The sequence below is a fragment of the Eublepharis macularius genome, chromosome 19, assembly GCF_028583425.1.
Source record: "Eublepharis macularius isolate TG4126 chromosome 19, MPM_Emac_v1.0, whole genome shotgun sequence".
NCBI classification, from domain to species: Eukaryota; Metazoa; Chordata; class Lepidosauria; order Squamata; family Eublepharidae; genus Eublepharis; species Eublepharis macularius.
In genome coordinates, this window is record NC_072808.1 from 22,778,184 (window position 1) to 22,796,291 (window position 18,108).

Consider the following 18,108-nt stretch of genomic DNA (forward strand, 5'->3'; position numbering starts at 1 on the left):
ACAATAACAATAGCACTTATATACCGCTCTTCTAGACAGATTAGTGCCCCATCCAGAGCAGGGGACAAGTCAGCGTTAGTATTATCCCCACAATACAGCTGGGGAGTTGGGGCTGAGAGGAGTGGATTACCCAAGGCCAGGGCTTTTTTTCAGCTGGAACACAGTGGGAGTTCCAGCTCCTCTTAAAAATGGTCACATGGCAGGTGGCCCTGCCCCGATCTCCAGACCGAGGGGAGTTTAGATCGCCCTCCGCGGAGGGCGATCTAAACTCCCCTCTGCCTGGAGTTCAGGGGGTGGGGCCACTAGCTATGTGACCATTTTCACAGAGGGAGATTTAAACTTTTAAAAACTCCCCGCTTGTTCCAGCTGACTCAAAGTGATGTCATTGTGCAGTCCTGGGAGTGTGCGCACAGTTTGCGCATGCGCACGTGGTACCAGGGGCACCACCTCCCACCAGGAGTTGCCCCGTGCTGGCAATCTGCTGAGTTCCACTACCTCTTTTCCCAGAAAAAAGCCCTGCCCAAGGCCACCTACTGAGCTTGTGGTAGAAGTGGGATTTGATCTTCTGTCTACCACCTGCTTTTTTTATTCCAATCCCTTGGAGGCCATCCAGCCCGGACTACACTCCTCTTTCCTCTAGGTTTGCCAATCTCCAGGTGTGACCAGGAGTTCTCTGAGAATTATAACGCATCTCAGACCAGTGCCCTCCGGAGAATGTGGGTGCTTTGAAGGGTGGACTCAATGGCATTATACCCCTCCCAAATGCTGGCCTCCCAGCTTCCCCCCCCCCCCCGAAATCTCCAGGAGTTTGGCAACCGTACATCCCAGCTCAACCTTCTCACTTTGCTGGGCCTCCCCATGGCTCCTGCGCATCCTGCGCATCCCTTCGCTTCCTGTAACCCCTTCCAGTCATTTGCGCATCTCTCAGCCCCTGGCCTTTATTTTTATAGCAACAGGCAGAGGCTGGGATCCTGTGCTTCCCTGGGATGAATTCAGCGGGATCGACGTGCGGAGGCCTGCTTGAGCGGCTACCCTTTCCCAGAGGTGTTAATTGCTGTTATTTTTGGAAGGGGAAGGAGAGCTCTTGAAGGGGGCGGCATCCTTTCAGGCTCCCTCGCCTCGTCTCTCCAACCAGCCAGGAACTTCAGTTGAGCCACATTCCCGGGTATCCTTCTCATTTCCCCTTTGCTCTTTGGGTTGCCAAATATTTGGGGGCAGGTGGGGTGCCACAGCCTGTGTGTCAGAACTGTGGCTAGATAATGTCCTTACTTCAGACTTCCTTCTGCAATCAGACAACTGTCCATTGTTTCCAAAAGGAATTTATTGAAGAAATAGTTCATTATAGTCCACTAGCCTGAATGCAATATTCAGGATGGTACATATGCATTGTTACCAATGATAGGCAAGGCATAAGGTACAGAGTAACAGATCCCAGCGGGCCCCTCCTCCCCCCCACGGTTCCCAAAACAACGCCTTTGAAGTAGGGAGAGCAGTAGTTTCCCAAGGCTGATTCTCGGTGGAACATCGGTAGCCAAAACAATCCTCTTCTGTTAGATAGCTGCCTGGGAACCTTGGCACCTGTGAAAAGAGCACTAAATACTGAGAGGATTAAATATGGAGTTGGTTAAGCAAAGATGTACTATACAGCATTCTGAACCTGACACTGTGTAGGACAAAAAGAACACACTGCGCAGCTCCCCTGGCCTGACGCTGCTTGGAAGGCCATCTTGGGGGTCACTCACAGCCCATGCACTCACCCCCCCCCCCCCATCACATGCTGAGCTCAGTTCTCTTGGCACCAAGGAAGTCACTGCAGGGTCTCCCGACATTCTGCTGACGGGCCAAGGAGCGGGACCCACAGGGCCAGGCTCAGTCTGGGTTGGGTGTCTCCACTGAAAACGTCCATTTGTCCCCTTAATGCCTGGAGCCCAAGACTGAATGCTCCAGTGTTGGAATCATAGGGCTGGAACCTCGAGGATCATCTAGTCCAACCCCTCTGCACAATGCAGGAAATTCACAAGTATCTCTGCACCCCACCCCCCCAGAAGATGGCAAAACACTGTCAGGATCCCTAGCCAAACTGGCCTGGGGGGGATGGGGGGGGAGCAGGAGGCTCAGATTGTCAATCTGAGATTGCCTTGCCTGCCACCCTTCGGCATTTTCTGTTCATCTCCCGTGCCAGGCATAGCTTGCAGGTCCTCATACTCTGAACATATGGAGGCGTCAGGCTGCATTTCTTTGTGCTTGAAAGCCACCCCCCCCCCGGCCACTGTTTTATTCTCTGCCCTTTTTCTGGCACACTGGCAGTTAAGGGGGGTGGGTGGGTCTGGACTTGTGGTTCAGTATCCCTTCCTCCCATTTCTGAATCATCGGTGTCTGGTAAAACAGATTCCACATATACACCCCATGCTGCCTTGAAATCCCCTCTAAGCTGGAAGAGGAGGGAGGGGGTATCTGACCCTGTGACAGCAGCAGTTGGCAGATGTGAAGGGAAAGGAATAATTTAGCTTGGGGAAATTGTGCGCTCTCTCTTGCTCTCTCTCTCTCTCCCTCTGTTATACTACATAAGATGGGTTGGATTCAGATCTGGGCTCTTTCAGCAGGGGATATCCTTGGGAAGTGGGTATTTAAAGCTGGAGCTGCTACCACTGCCAGCACCCCAAATTCAAGGGTCTCTGAACATGGGCTGAGTACCTTTCCTTTGGATGACAAGCAGTATTTAAAAACAATCAACGGAAGGGCCATGCCCTTGAGCATGTGCAAAGCATTTCTTCCTCTGAAGGACGTCCTGTTCTTTAGAAAGCTGGAGGGCCAGAAGGCAATAATCAAACATGCACATTTACTGGCTGTACCTCCTCCTCTGGCAGCTGCCGTGGAGCATGAAATGCTGGCCAGGTGACTTTTGCGCTATTTGTTTCTTCAAAACAACTTTGAGATGCTGCCTTTGGATTGCTCCTAAAAATACAAAGTCAACAAAATTAATAAAAACCAGGTAGTTAGAACTGCAGATCTATGAGGGGGGGGGGTCTTGATTTTCCAGAACCAGCCTTTTTTTATTTCTCCATCTTGACCTTAGATCGTCTTGTCATTCTGTTCTCCTGTTTTTGTTTTCACTGCCCCATAGTTCAAGGATTGCTTTAAGAGGCAAAGTGGTGTAGTGGTTTGACTAGGAGCTGGGAGACCCAGGTTCGAATACCACCGTGCCGTAGAAGCTTCCTGGACTGACCTTGGACCAACGACCCACTCACAGAATTGTGGTGGGAATAAAATGGGGGGAGGAGAATGCTTTGTGTCCCTTTAGGTCCCCATGGGGACAAATATCAGGGGTCAAATGAAGTAACTAAGTAAATAAATAAATAAAGTCGTAATTCTTGTTTGTGAGCAAGTGGGAACAGTTTTATTTTTTTATTTATGTCATTTTATAGTCCGCCTTTCTCTCTGAGACTCAAGGCGGATTACACAGTATGAGGTTAATACAATCAGTATTAGGAGGAGACACAAGGCAGGGAGGTTCTGCGACACTGGGGGAAAGGATCTCTTCCTCTCTGTCTGTCTGTTGGTAGAGACAGAAAAAGAGTGCTCAGGTGCTAGTCTGAAGTGGGCTGTAGATGGCACTGACCTCCTGTCATCTGTGGTAGGGTTGCCCACCTCTAGGTAGTAAGGCCTGGAGTTCGCGTGGGATTACATCTGATCTCCAGACTACAGAGATGCATTCCCCTGGAGAAAATGACAACTTCAAAGGGTGAATTCTATTCCATCACGTTCCTGCTGAGCTCCCACTCCTTCCCAGAGTCCACCACCCACAACTCTCCAGGAATTTCCTAAACCGGAGTTGGAAGCCCTAATCTGGGGGCCACACTTTACCTCCTTTCTGCTCTAAAATCCCACCTGGAATACAGCTTATTCTAAAATATGTATTTATTTAATAGCTTTAGGGTTGCCAACCTCCAGGTGGTGGTGGCTGAAGATCTCCTAGAATTACAACTGGTCTCCAGGCTACAGAGACACGTTCCCCTGGAGGGAATGGCTGCTTTGGAGAGCTGCCTCTAAGGCGACACATCCCTGCCGACGTTCCTTCTCTCCCACTTTTCCCAGGCTCCCCCTCCAAAATCTTCAGGAACTTCCCAAACCGGAGCTGGCAATCCTTGTCATTGTGAGCTTTCGTAAGCAGCCCTGAGCGCAAAAGCAGAAGGAACGTCAGCTCTTTGGGTTAATCGGGAATTTGAAAATGTGCATTAAGAGGAATGAAAAGTTGGAGTGGAGCGATACTTGTCATGGAGAGATGGTGCAGGGCGGGTGTGAGCTTATGTCGGGAACTGATAAACTCAGAGTTGTCCAGTTTACAGAAGACACACCCTGGCCCTGCTGGGATGATTATAGTAGAGCTCAGGGCTGGATCTTAGCCCTTAAGGGGAGATGGCTAAAGACTGTGCTGGTTTCCTAGAAGTAGAGAGGAAGGCTGTCGGCAGCTCCAGACAGACCAAACATTGAACCCACAAAGGGGAAGCTTTCCCCTTTCGGGGGGCTCTGCAAATTAAAAAAGGCAAATTAAAAAATAGATCCCCATCACTGAAGTACAGTCTTCTTTTGGGGTCAGTAACAGAAGCTGTGGTGTCTGCAGACTACCTGGCAACCAATGCTCAGCGGCATTCATTTTCACCCAACATGTTTTAAAACCTCAACCAGACACAGAGAATCTTTTTTTCCCCCTTCCAGGCTTCTTGTTGCTAAACATGGCTCCTCAATGAGCCTTTCTCCATACAGGTGATGATATTTTTTCCCAATAGGGGAAAAGGATTATGGGAAGGGGGGGGGATTTAACAGAAAAACCAGGGAAGCAAAGCAGGTTCAGACATTCCTATCTGTTGCAGGTGGCCTCTGTGGTTGCTGAAGGCTTTAAAAATGAAGAAAACCTACGTTGTCACATGCAATTCAGTCCTGTGTCCATAGCAAAACTCTTCCCATTGTCACTGTGAAAAAACAGTCAGCACGACAACTGGTCCACATACAGTGAAATACCTGATCAGGAGTATCAAGTGAACTCCCCTCTCGTGTGTGTGTGTGTGTGAGAGAGAGAGGGAACGAACGGCCATCCCATAATTACCTAGACCATAAGCCAGTACTTATCCTGTGCCATGCCAGCAGATTACTACTGCAGGAAGAACTCTACAAAGCTACAGCAGACCTTCACAGAGTAGAGTTGCCAACTTTGGAAGTTCCTGGAGATTTGTGGGCAGAACCTGGGAAAGGGAGGGGGTCTCCGCAGGATAGAAAGTGGTAGAGTCCCCCCTCCAGAGCAGCCATTTTCTCCAGGGGAACTGTCCTCTATGATCTAGGGACCACCTTTAATTCTGGGAGAACTCCAGCCCTCGCCTACTCTAGGCAACTCCATCTCTGTTATCCTTGCCCTCCCATTAGAAACAGCCTGGCTAACATAAGGCACACCGGAGGAGGAGGACTTTTTTTTTATCTCACTAATAATTTCTTCACCTCACAGAAATCATGCAGAGATGGCTGAAACTGTACAAAGTATCCAGCAAGCCAGATAGAAAATTTGCTTGTCACTTCCATGCAGAAGTTTTGTCGTGGTCTAAACTGGAGGTGGGTTTGGGGGGTGAGGTGGGGGGGCGCATTTGCACCATTTGGGCCAAGCAGAAATACCACTCAGCAGGGATAAGGGCCAGAGATGGGTTTGGCTCAGGGAATGTACAGTGGAAGCAGAACAGGAAGATTATTGTTATTACTACTACTACTACTACTACTACTTCGATTTATAAACCGCCCATCCTCAGGGGCTCTGATGCCAGAGTAGACATAAAGAGGGAAAGACACACAATTGTGAACAGGTTGGTCATTTCTACAAGCATCTATTTAGGTCCCTGGTCAGGAACTAATTTCTTTGGGAAAGCCTGTTTCTGAGGCAGAGGAATGGCAGGTCAATTGAGGTGACCAACTTTGAAATGGACCTTGTAGTTGTCCTTTGAGTAGTTGTGCCTTTGATGTGTTCACAGTGCCATCAAGTCACAGCCAATTTATGGCAGCCTCTCATGGGATTTTCAAGGCAACAGATGAACAAGAGACGGTTTGCCATCACCCGCCTCTATGTAACAACCCTCATCTTCTCTGGTTGTCCACCCAAGTATTAACCAGCACAGTCTCAGCTTACCTTCTGAGAGCTGACAGTATCAGACTGTACTGACCCATCCAGGTCAGTCGATTACATTTGCTGGCTGGTAAAGAGTCCAGTAGCACCTTTAAGACTAGCCAACTTTACTGTAGCATAATCTTTCGAGAACCACAGCTCTCTTCGTTAGATGCACGCATTAGTTGGTTAGTCTTAAAGGTGCTGCTGGACTCGTTACTATTTTGCTACTACAGACTAGCACAGCTAACTCCTTTGGATCGATTAGCGGACTGATTTCTGCAGAGCAAATTTCCTCTCCAGAGACAGGCCGTGGTCTGGCTGGCTTGTTTCCCAACATTGAAAGCAGGGCCACCTGCCATGACTGCCTCCCTCCCATTCCTTTCTTCCCCTCTAGATTGGCACTTTGGAAGGGGACTAGGCAGCATTCCTTGGAAGGCCTGATTTGGCCTGGGATCCCCAGGTGCCCACCCTGAGATCACTAGAAAGAGAGGGGCGTACGTGGGGAAGAGGAAAGAACTGAGCCACAAACAGAGAGAAGGGAAAAGGAACCAAGATGGCACAAATTACTTACAAGATGGTTCACTGGTGCTTTCCAACACTGTTTTGACGATCCTTCAAGAGGCAGGACAATGAGGTCAAAGAGGCAGCCGCTCGCCCCGCCAGCTCCCTTCTTCTCTAGCTGTTGACCTGCCCTGAGGCCGAACAACCTCTGAGCTCCCTCCTGTACTTGCACAGCCTCTTGGAGCTCCTGACCCCACCCGCCAGCTGAAGGGAGAGATAAGAGGAGTGGGACCCATCTCAGATGTTAGGAGCTGCAGTCATTGGGCAACTGCCAAGCGGTTCGATAAAACCTTAGAGACTAGCAGTGGAAAAGACTCCAAGAGCACCTATAAGACTAACAAAATTAGTGATAGGCTATGAGCTTTCATGAGCCACAGCTTGCCTCTTCAGATATTTATTCTAGTGTTAACTCCCCCAGAGTGCACTTCTTTTCTCCTCTTACCTAAGCTAAATAGAGTGCTGGTAGCAGGGGGCTTCCTGGGAAATGACTTTCCTGGAAATAACTGTCAATAGGGAAACAATCCGGATTTGCTCTTGGAATTTTGCCCTGCTGCCTATATGCTCCGATGCCATCCTGTCTTCTCAGAAAAGTGCCATCTTGCCCCAGCCAGCCAGCAATTCAGCACATCGGCCCAGAAGCACCCTCAATTGGTGGAAGGCCCCCCCTCCACTTGTACCAGCCCCCCCCCAACAGAGTACTGCTAGTATTTTTGCCCATGGTGGGGGAAGGAAGAAGAGGCCCAAGGGAACGTTTCTGACCACCAGAACTTGCCATCAGTGGCTCGGAATAGATATTCTCCAAAGCCACACTCTCTTTCCCCTGCAGGGCTGCCGAAACCATGCGGGGCCCCCAGACAGAGATTCCACCCGGGCCCCTCCCCATGTGACCCTGATCCAAACCAAACAGTATTGCTGTTACCATGAATCGATAGCGATAAAAGGATCCGCCTGTCCATCCGTTGGCATCTGTCCATTTGCGGCCGGCGTTAGAAAATTGTCATGTATGTCTGTACCCATCCATCCTTGTCATTGTTCTATAGGGTTGCCAGCTCCAAGTTGGGAAATTCCTGGAGATCTTTGGGGGGGGGGTGAAACCTGGAGAAAGTGGAGTTTGGGGAGGGAAAGGACCTTGACATAGCATAATTCCATAGAGTTCACCCCCACCCCCCAAAGTAGCCATTTTCTCCAGGTGAACTGATCTCTGTGGCCTGGAGACCAGTTATAATTCCAGGAGATCTCCAGCCGCTACCTGGAGGCTGGCAACCCTCTTGTTCTAGGGGATGATGATTGTCTGTACTATGGTTTGATTTCATATTGGAAAGGCTGTGGGCATCACTTTTGTTTCTCTCCCTCCCTGCCTGGGAACTCAGCTTCATAGGCCGTTTCCAGACGGCCCCCCGCCTCGCGAAACGTCGCGCGTCGTCGCGCAGAAAACGCGAAATATTGCGTTTTCTCGCGCGAGTTTTGCGCGACGTCGCGCAAAACTCGCGCGAGAAAACGCGATATTTCGCGTTTTCTGCGCGACGACGCGCGACGTTTCGCGAGGCGGGGGGCCGTCTGGAAACGGCCATAATCTGGGTATTTCTCTGAAGCTCCCCGAAATGACCTTGGACTGTCTGAAATGTTACTATTACTCTTATGCCTCTGTCTTGTCTAGCTCTAGTATAAACTCCAGCAAAGATTCTCAGACTTTTTTCCGCTGGAAGTGGTGGGTTGGGGGGGGGGAATGTTTGAGTATTTAGACCTGTATGTTCCTTAAGCCCCATTCCTTTCAAGGAAGCTGTACTGCCTAGAAGCATTTTAGCTCCTAAGTAAACTACGGACCTGCACATGGAAATGATTTGATTTCTGAATAAAAGCCATTAACCAGGAACCTGTGTCTTGATGCCAGTGGCCCAGAGATCCGTCTGCTGTATCCTGTCATCCATAGCCTGACAAAAATAAAGCTCAGGATCTGAAATGGACCGTCACCTTCAGCATGATTGTGAGTGTTTCAGAGCTAAAAAGGAAGAGAATCGGAACATATGGCCCAGGTTGTCTCCAGGTCTCCCCCCCCTCCCCTCCTGCTATTTGCAACAGAAGCAGACGGTCTCTCTTTCCGGCAGGCCTCTCCCCTCAAGAAAGCAGTACAACGTGTTTGAAAACTGGCCCCCACCCTCAGGATGCCGAAGGGAGCTGCAGCTCCAAAGGGAAGAGAATCGGGACATCCCAGCCCAGGTTGTCTTCAAGGCAGGCAACATGTCATACGAGCTTTTCAGCTACCGGTTGTCTTTCCCTAATACGCCATCCCCCCAGTCTGCCATAGAAAGCTGATGGGTGGCCTTGGACCAGTCATGCTCAGCCAGACATCCTTCACAGGTAGGGCGGCCGGGTCCCCTGGTGGGGGCAGAGGATCCCCTGTCCCCGCCCCCCTCACCAGGCCCGCAGGGGGAGGGGGAAAGCTGTGGGAAGAAGCCTCCTGGCGTGCTCCCAGGGTGGCATGGAGACATCACTCCCGGAAGGGACATCATCGTGCACGGCCCTGAAGCACTCCTGCGTTTCTCAGAGGGCCAGTTGGGCCCCCAGTGGGGAGGGTTGTTTGAACAGGTGATGTGAGCTCTCTGCAGCTGGAGTGGCCCTGTGAGGGGGCGTGGGGTCTCAATAAACAGTGAACAAGGGAATGAAGTGGTACGCTGGAGCTTTCCCAAAGTCTGCAGGGGCGCAGATGGGGGCGGCTGCCCGGCCCACCAGACAGCTGCAGCAATGAGACGGTTGTGTCCCACACAGCCTCTGCCAGCGCTCTCAGCAGAGGCAGGGCGGAGGAGGGGGCTGCTTTCTGCCAGCACCAAGCTGCTTCGCAGTGCAGCTGAGAGAATGCTGCAGACAGTGTTTTCGTGATGGGGGAACTACACAAACGGACTGTCGTGTTCTTATGTGCCTTGCCCATGAGCATTCCTTGCGGTGATTTTAGTTTGCGATCCCTCCTCAACGGATGAGGTAGAAGAACCTGAAAAGCTTGATATATTTTAAAAGCATGAGCCGAAGGGCCGGAATCGAGCAATAACAGAGGCAGGGCCTTTTCCAGAAAACCTGGGAGGGAAAACCGTTGTTGAACTGGAAAGCCTGCCATTTTGGAAAAGGAAACTGAGGCACGTACCTTCCTCGCCTTCACACCCAATGAACAAAGAACGGTCACTGACAGCTACGGCGGTGCCATTTCATCCCCCTCTCGCACAGGCTGGTCCACACGTGAATATGCATTACTTGCCAACTCAGTGCAATGACTTGTGGCTGGATGCGTAAGCCGGCACGGGCCCAGTTCTCTCTGAGGTCCAGCCCTCAGGTTGCGGGGAGCATTTCACCTGGCTGAGTGCCTCCTGATTTCAAAACCCCTTGCAAACCTAGTTTCAAAAAGCCTTGGACGCCGAAAACTAAATGTTAGGGAGAAGTCCAGCCCATCCTGGCATTCTCCAGCCTAGCCTGGCATTCGGTCCTGCGGGGGCCATCCCAGGTGGGGCCCTGCCCTGCCCTGGAGCAGCTGCGGCCTTTAGCCTCTGCTGCCGCTTCCGCACCCCACGGGGATAAACAATTTTAAACAGGGCCTCTTTAAGCTAAGTGAGATGGTGTGAAAGATGGCAGTTAAAGGATGCCTCTTTTTTGCTAATAGTTCCTGTTTCTGAACAAAGATTTTCTGGACGCTTTTTAAACTCAAAAACAGAACCTTGGGTTGGCAGTTTGTATCAGTTATGGGGTGGTATAAATTACTTGTCATTTGTCTTTCATAATTCAGTTCAAAAAAATTAATGAACACTTTAATAATTCAAACGACAAAGAACAACTGCAATAAGAACGTTAATAACTATAAACACAACAATTACTCCAATATTAATAATGATAATAATAATGAGAAGTAATAATACAAATACTATAATCATAAGGTTACTAACTCAATAGGAAGGGCAATATTATGAATAATGACACAATAACATCTGCAAAGATCTTACTTACTTACTTACTTACTTACTAACTAACTAACTAACTAACTAACTTAACTAACCAACTAACTAACTAACTAACAGACCCAAGAACTGCAATGGTGATGTTGGGGGGTGTCAGCTCTTTCCTCCCCCAGCTTTCCACACATGGTCTGTTGGGCTGTAGGGCCCTCGGTGGTTGATGGGCAACGGAGCCACGTCTGAGCTGACTGCAGGCAGTGGTGGCGCTGGTGCCGCACGGAAGCAGGCAGCTGCCCTCACACACGACTACCTCTCCCAGCCCCGCCTCACATATAAGACAGACAGTATCTGGAGTCAACGGGCCACTAGTCATCTTGGGTCAAGTGACGTTTCCTAGTTATGAGGTTGTGCATATGATACTTCCTGATGGAACAAAGAGAAGCAGGCTGGGTCAGCCAATCAATCTACCCAGAAGAGGTGGTTCCGACTGGGATTCCTGCGATAGATGGCATGAACGGCATTGCAAGAGGACGGAAAATCCCCCCTTTCTCAGCTGCGGGCTTGCCCCACAATGAGAGAGCAGCTCAGACCTGTCGCCAGGCAGGATTGGTGAATGGTGTTTGGTGTGATGGACTACCATCGACAGAGTTTTGCCACTGCGTTTGCTGCTACGGGCGTGAACATGGAGACCGCTAAGCTCGGCAAATCAGACTTTGAAGAAGAAGAAATAGAGGGCCACTTTGGATCATCAGAAAAACGTGACAGGGTTTCCTGGAATGGATTTGAATACATCCTGGGATTGTAAAAAAATGTGTCCCAGAAGAGGTCTGTGGCAGTTTTTCTGACCTTGAAGGCAGTTGCAATGCCAGACTGCTTGGCAAGATCACCGGAGGAGGGGCGGGCTAGGGAAGGCGGTTGCGGAGGCAGAGGTTAGAAACCCCCCTTTCTGAATTGTTTTCCCTGCCCGTCTCCTGCTGTCATAATCTTTACCTGTTCTGTAATGTGATAATGAAATTTTCTAAAGCCTTTTCAATAAAGTAAGAAAGGGTGACAGGTGCCCTGTCCCCTTCTAGGGCCTAAGACCCACCCCTAGCCCCTGGAAGCACTACCTGTCAGATCATGGTACTACCCCACGGAACAGGAACGGACCTCCTGCACCCCTGCTCCTCAGAAGGGCCTAGCGGGTCCATGTAGCCCCTCTATGCATTCTGCTCGTCTCCTGGACCAACAGGAAAGGGTTTGGTTTTATGGGGTGCTAGTGTGGAATGCCGGGGGGCAGGCCCAGCACCCCTGCTCCTCAGAAGGGCCTAGCGGGTCCATGTAACCCCCTACGCATTAAGCTCAACCCCTGGACCAACAGGAAAGGATTTGGTTTTATGGGGTGCTAGTGTGGAATGCCGGGGGGCAGGCCCAGCACCCCTGCTCCTCAGAAGGGCCTAGCGGGTCCATGTGACCCCTCTATGCATTCAGCTCAACCCCTGGACCAACAGGAAAGGGTTTGGTTTTATGGGGTGCTAGTGTGGAATGCCGGGGGGCAGGCCCAGCACCCCTGCTCCTTAGAAGGGCCTAGCGGGTTCATGTGACCCCTCTATGCATTCAGCTCAACCCCTGGACCAACAGGAAAGGGTTTGGTTTTATGGGGTGCTAGTGTGGAATGCCGGGGGGCAGGCCCAGCACCCCTGCTCCTCAGAAGCGCCTAGCGGGTCCATGTGACCCCTCTACGCATTCAGCTCAACCCCTGGACCAACAGGAAAGGGTTTGGTTTTATGGGGTGCTAGTGTGGAATGCCGGGGGGCAGACCCAGCACCCCTGCTACTCAGAAGGGCCTAGCGGGTCCATGTGACCCCTCTATGCATTCAGCTCACCCCCTGGACCAATAGGAAAGGGTTTGGTTTTATGGGGTGCTAGTGTGGAATGCCGGGGGGCAGGCCCAGCACCCCTGCTCCTCAGAAGGGCGTATCGGGTCCATGTGACCCCTCTACGCATTCAGCTCAACCCCTGGACGAACAGGAAAGGGTTTGGTTTTATGGGGTGCTAGTGTGGAATGCCGGGGGGCAGGCCCAGCACCCCTGCTCCTCAGAAGGGCCTAGCGGGTTCATGTGACCCCTCTATGCATTCAGCTCAACCCCTGGACCAACAGGAAAGGGTTTGGTTTTATGGGGTGCTAGTGTGGAATGCCGGGGGGCAGGCCCAGCACCCCTGCTCCTCAGAAGGGCCTATCGGGTCCATGTGACCCCTCTATGCATTCAGCTCAACCCCTGGACCAACAGGAAAGGGTTTGGTTTTATGGGGTGCTAGTGTGGAATGCCGGGGGGCAAGCCCAGCATCCCTGCTCCTCAGAAGGGCCTAGAGGGTTCATGTGACCCCTCTATGCATTCAGCTCAACCCCTGGACCAGTAGGAAAGGGTTTGGTTTTATGGGGTGCTAGTGTGGAATGCTGGGGGGCAGGCCCAGCACCCCTGCTTCTCAGAAGGGCCTAGCGGGTCCATGTGACCCCTCTATGCATTCAGCTCAACCCCTGGACCAACAGGAAAGGGTTTGGTTTTATAGGGTGCTAGTGTGGAATGCCGGTGGGCAGACCCAGCACCCCTGCTCCTCAGAAGGGCCTAGCCGGTCCATGTGACCCCTCTACGCATTCAGCTCAACCGCTGTACCAACAGGAAAGGGTGTGGTTTTATGGGGTGCTAGTGTGGAATGCCGGGGGGCAGGCCCAGCACCCCTGCTCCTCAGAAGGGCCTAGCGGGTCCATGTGACCCCTCTACACATTCAGCTCAACCCCTGGACCAACAGGAAAGGGTGTGGTTTTATGGGGTGCTAGTGTGGAATGCCGGGGGGCAGGCCCAGCACCCCTGCTCCTCAGAAGGGCCTAGCGGGTCCATGTGACCCCTCTATGCATTCAGCTCACCCCCTGGACCAATAGGAAAGGGTTTGGTTTCATGGGGTGCTAGTGTGGAATGCTGGGGGGCAGGCCCAGCACCCCTGCTCCTCAGAAGGTCCTAGCGGGTCCATGTGACCCCTCTATGCATTCAGCTCAACCCCTGGACCAACAGGAAAGGGTTTGGTTTTATGGGGTGCTAGTGTGGAATGCCGGGGGGCAGGCCCAGCACCCCTGCTCCTCAGAAGGGCCTAGCGGGTTCATGTGACCCCTCTATGCATTCAGCTCAACCCCTGGACCAACAGGAAAGGGTTTGGTTTTATGGGGTGCTAGTGTGGAATGCCGGGGGGCAGGCCCAGCACCCCTGCTCCTCAGAAGCGCCTAGCGGGTCCATGTGACCCCTCTACGCATTCAGCTCAACCCCTGGACCAACAGGAAAGGGTTTGGTTTTATGGGGTGCTAGTGTGGAATGCCGGGGGGCAGACCCAGCACCCCTGCTACTCAGAAGGGCCTAGCGGGTCCATGTGACCCCTCTATGCATTCAGCTCACCCCCTGGACCAATAGGAAAGGGTTTGGTTTTATGGGGTGCTAGTGTGGAATGCCGGGGGGCAGGCCCAGCACCCCTGCTCCTCAGAAGGGCGTATCGGGTCCATGTGACCCCTCTACGCATTCAGCTCAACCCCTGGACGAACAGGAAAGGGTTTGGTTTTATGGGGTGCTAGTGTGGAATGCCGGGGGGCAGGCCCAGCACCCCTGCTCCTCAGAAGGGCCTAGCGGGTTCATGTGACCCCTCTATGCATTCAGCTCAACCCCTGGACCAACAGGAAAGGGTTTGGTTTTATGGGGTGCTAGTGTGGAATGCCGGGGGGCAGGCCCAGCACCCCTGCTCCTCAGAAGGGCCTATCAGGTCCATGTGACCCCTCTATGCATTCAGCTCAACCCCTGGACCAACAGGAAAGGGTTTGGTTTTATGGGGTGCTAGTGTGGAATGCCGGGGGGCAGGCCCAGCACCCCTGCTCCTCAGAAGGGCCTATCGGGTCCATGTGACCCCTCTACGCATTCAGCTCAACCCCTGGACCAACAGGAAAGGGTTTGGTTTTATGGGGTGCTAGTGTGGAATGCCGGGGGGCAGGCCCAGCACCCCTGCTCCTCAGAAGGGCCTAGCGGGTTCATGTGACCCCCCTATGCATTCAGCTCAACCCCTGGACCAACAGGAAAGGGTTTGGTTTTATGGGGTGCTAGTGTGGAATGCCGGGGGGCAGGCCCAGCACCCCTGCTCCTCAGAAGGGCCTAGCGGGTTCATGTGACCCCTCTATGCATTCAGCTCAACCCCTGGACCAACAGGAAAGGGTTTGGTTTTATGGGGTGCTAGTGTGGAATGCCGGGGGGCAGGCCCAGCACCCCTGCTCCTCAGAAGGGCCTAGCGGGTTCATGTGACCCCTCTATGCATTCAGCTCACCCCCTGGACCAATAGGAAAGGGTTTGGTTTTATGGGGTGCTAGTGTGGAATGTCGGGGGGCAGGCCCAGCACCCCTGCTCCTCAGAAAGGCCTAGCGGGTCCATGTGACCCCTCTATGCATTCAGCTCAACCCCTGGACCAACAGGAAAGGGTTTGGTTTTATGGGGTGCTAGTGTGGAATGCCGGGGGGCAGACCCAGCACCCCTGCTCCTCAGAAGGGCCTAGCGGGTCCATGTGACCCCTCTACGCATTCAGCTCAACCTCTGGACCAACAGGAAAGGGTGTGGTTTTATGGGGTGCTAGTGTGGAATGCCGGGGGGCAGGCCCAGCACCCCTGCTCCTCAGAAGGGCCTAGCGGGTTCATGTGAACCCTCTACGCATTCAGCTCAACCCCTGGACCAACAGGAAAGGGTTTGGTTTTATGGGGTGCTAGTGTGGAATGCCGGGGGGCAAGCCCAGCATCCCTGCTCCTCAGAAGGGCCTAGAGGGTTCATGTGACCCCTCTATGCATTCAGCTCAACCCCTGGACCAGTAGGAAAGGGTTTGGTTTTATGGGGTGCTAGTGTGGAATGCTGGGGGGCAGGCCCAGCACCCCTGCTTCTCAGAAGGGCCTAGCGGGTCCATGTGACCCCTCTATGCATTCAGCTCAACCCCTGGACCAACAGGAAAGGGTTTGGTTTTATAGGGTGCTAGTGTGGAATGCCGGTGGGCAGACCCAGCACCCCTGCTCCTCAGAAGGGCCTAGCCGGTCCATGTGACCCCTCTACGCATTCAGCTCAACCGCTGTACCAACAGGAAAGGGTGTGGTTTTATGGGGTGCTAGTGTGGAATGCCGGGGGGCAGGCCCAGCACCCCTGCTCCTCAGAAGGGCCTAGCGGGTCCATGTGACCCCTCTACACATTCAGCTCAACCCCTGGACCAACAGGAAAGGGTTTGGTTTTATGGGGTGCTAGTGTGGAATGCCGGGGGGCAGGCCCAGCACCCCTGCTCCTCAGAAGGGCCTAGCGGGTTCATGTGACCCCTCTATGCATTCAGCTCAACCCCTGGACCAACAGGAAAGGGTGTGGTTTTATGGGGTGCTAGTGTGGAATGCCGGGGGGCAGGCCCAGCACCCCTGCTCCTCAGAAGGGCCTAGCGGGTCCATGTGACCCCTCTATGCATTCAGCTCACCCCCTGGACCAATAGGAAAGGGTTTGGTTTCATGGGGTGCTAGTGTGGAATGCTGGGGGGCAGGCCCAGCACCCCTGCTCCTCAGAAGGTCCTAGCGGGTCCATGTGACCCCTCTATGCATTCAGCTCAACCCCTGGACCAATAGGAAAGGGTTTGGTTTTATGGGGTGCTAGTGTGGAATGCCGGGGGGCAGGCCCAGCACCCCTGCTCCTCAGAAGCGCCTAGCAGGTCCATGTGACCCCTCTATGCATTCAGCTCACCCCCTGGACCAATAGGAAAGGGTTTGGTTTCATGGGGTGCTAGTGTGGAATGCTGGGGGGCAGGCCCAGCACCCCTGCTCCTCAGAAGGTCCTAGCGGGTCCATGTGACCCCTCTATGCATTCAGCTCAACCCCTGGACCAATAGGAAAGGGTTTGGTTTTATGGGGTGCTAGTGTGGAATGCCGGGGGGCAGGCCCAGCACCCCTGCTCCTCAGAAGGGCCTAGCGGGTCCATGTGGCCCCTCTATGCATTCAGCTCAACCCCTGGACCAATAGGAAAGGGTTTGGTTTTATGGGGTGCTAGTGTGGAATGCCGGGGGGCAGGCCCAGCACCCCTGCTCCTTAGAAGGGACTAGCAGGTTGATGTGACCCAATAGAAATGAGTTTTGGGTTTACAATGTGTTAGGTTGGGATGTTAGGGTGCACCTCTGATCCGAGTCCCTAGAAGGGGCTAGCAGGTTCATGTGACCCCTCTATGCATTCAGCTCACCCCCTGGACTAATAGGAAAGGGTTTTGAGTTTATGGGGGGCTAGGGTGGGATGTTGGAGGGGCAGCCCCAGCATCGCTGCTCCATAGAAGGGCCTAGCAGTTTCATGTGACCCCTCAATGAGCCTAGCTTGCCCCCCTGAACCAATTGGAAAGGGTTTTGTGTTTGTGGAGTGCTAGGGTGGAAAGTTGGGATGCAGCTTTAGTACTCAAGCTCCATATAGGTTTCTAAGCGCTCATGTGATGCGGCTATGCTCGCGACATGAGCTGCCTTACCTCCTGGATGCTGTTCCAATGCGCCAATGAGTGTGAAGCAGCCGAGGAGCCGCCCTTTAAATGGAGATGCTGCAGGACGATCTCGGCAAAAATGCCGTTTCCTGATAGGTGAGGAGGAGGAAGAGGCCGAAGGGGTGAAAAGCATGAGAAAGGATGAACCCATAATGGATCAGGAAGTGGTGACCGTTTATGAACAAATGCAGACTGTATAGGGAGTCCGAGAGTAGCCAGAAGAGGATTTGGTGTGTGAGGAAGACGGCACCATATCTGGGTCTCTGGAAAAAAAAAAACCTCGCAGGGCATACCGACTCTCCACCCAATTGTGAGTTCTAAGAACAGGGGAAAGGGGAAACAGGGAATACCACACAGAGCTACTGTTCCTTTTGCAGACGGGAAAGCTAAACTTAGACATGCGCACAGACAGGGAAAACTCCACAGACCGTCAGACCATGGTCCATCGATTTTCACAGACCATAGACCACTCACAAACCCACCGTGGTTCGTGGACTGGTTCCTCGGGCCATGGTCCATCAGTGGCTAGGGGGAGACTTGCGCTCCTGTATACTGAATGGGGGAATGGGGGACACTTACACACCAGTACTCTGACTGTTGGCAGGAGCAATGCTCGATTTGCTGGAATCCTCTCAACCAGTTCCTTAAAGGATTTCTTGTTCCCGTGAGAGGCCTGCTCATTCACTGAGATTGGCCCCCCGAGTCTTTCCCGAGCAGGGACTCCATGGTTGTTATGGAATATGGTTCCCCGTGAGGTCAAGCCAGGATTGATGGTGTTGAGATGCTAGGCAGAGGCCATTTTATTCTGTCTGCTGTTTGGTTTAGTTGCTAATTTCCTTCTTATCTGAGATCCAAGCTCCACTCCCCATCGAAAAGTCCAACAGATCAAGTCACCGGTCTGACGGTGCTGCAAATATGCAGGAAAGAG

At 52.7% G+C, this 18,108-nt stretch overlaps 1 long non-coding RNA gene across 2 annotated transcripts; it reads right to left on the reverse strand.

The window, feature by feature from the left end:
* Window positions 1-1,318: 1,318 nt before the first annotated feature.
* LOC129346360 (uncharacterized) lies at window positions 1,319-6,944 on the reverse strand. 2 transcript variants are annotated; one of them, XR_008598766.1, is made up of 3 exons: window positions 6,717-6,944; window positions 2,695-2,955; window positions 1,319-1,578 (listed from the first exon to the last, which is right to left on the reverse strand). It is a non-coding gene; the product is annotated as an uncharacterized LOC129346360 (long non-coding RNA). The 2 variants fall into 2 exon arrangements; XR_008598765.1 differs by having other exon boundaries at window positions 2,853-2,955; window positions 6,717-6,933.
* Between the last annotated feature and the right edge of the window lie 11,164 nt (window positions 6,945-18,108).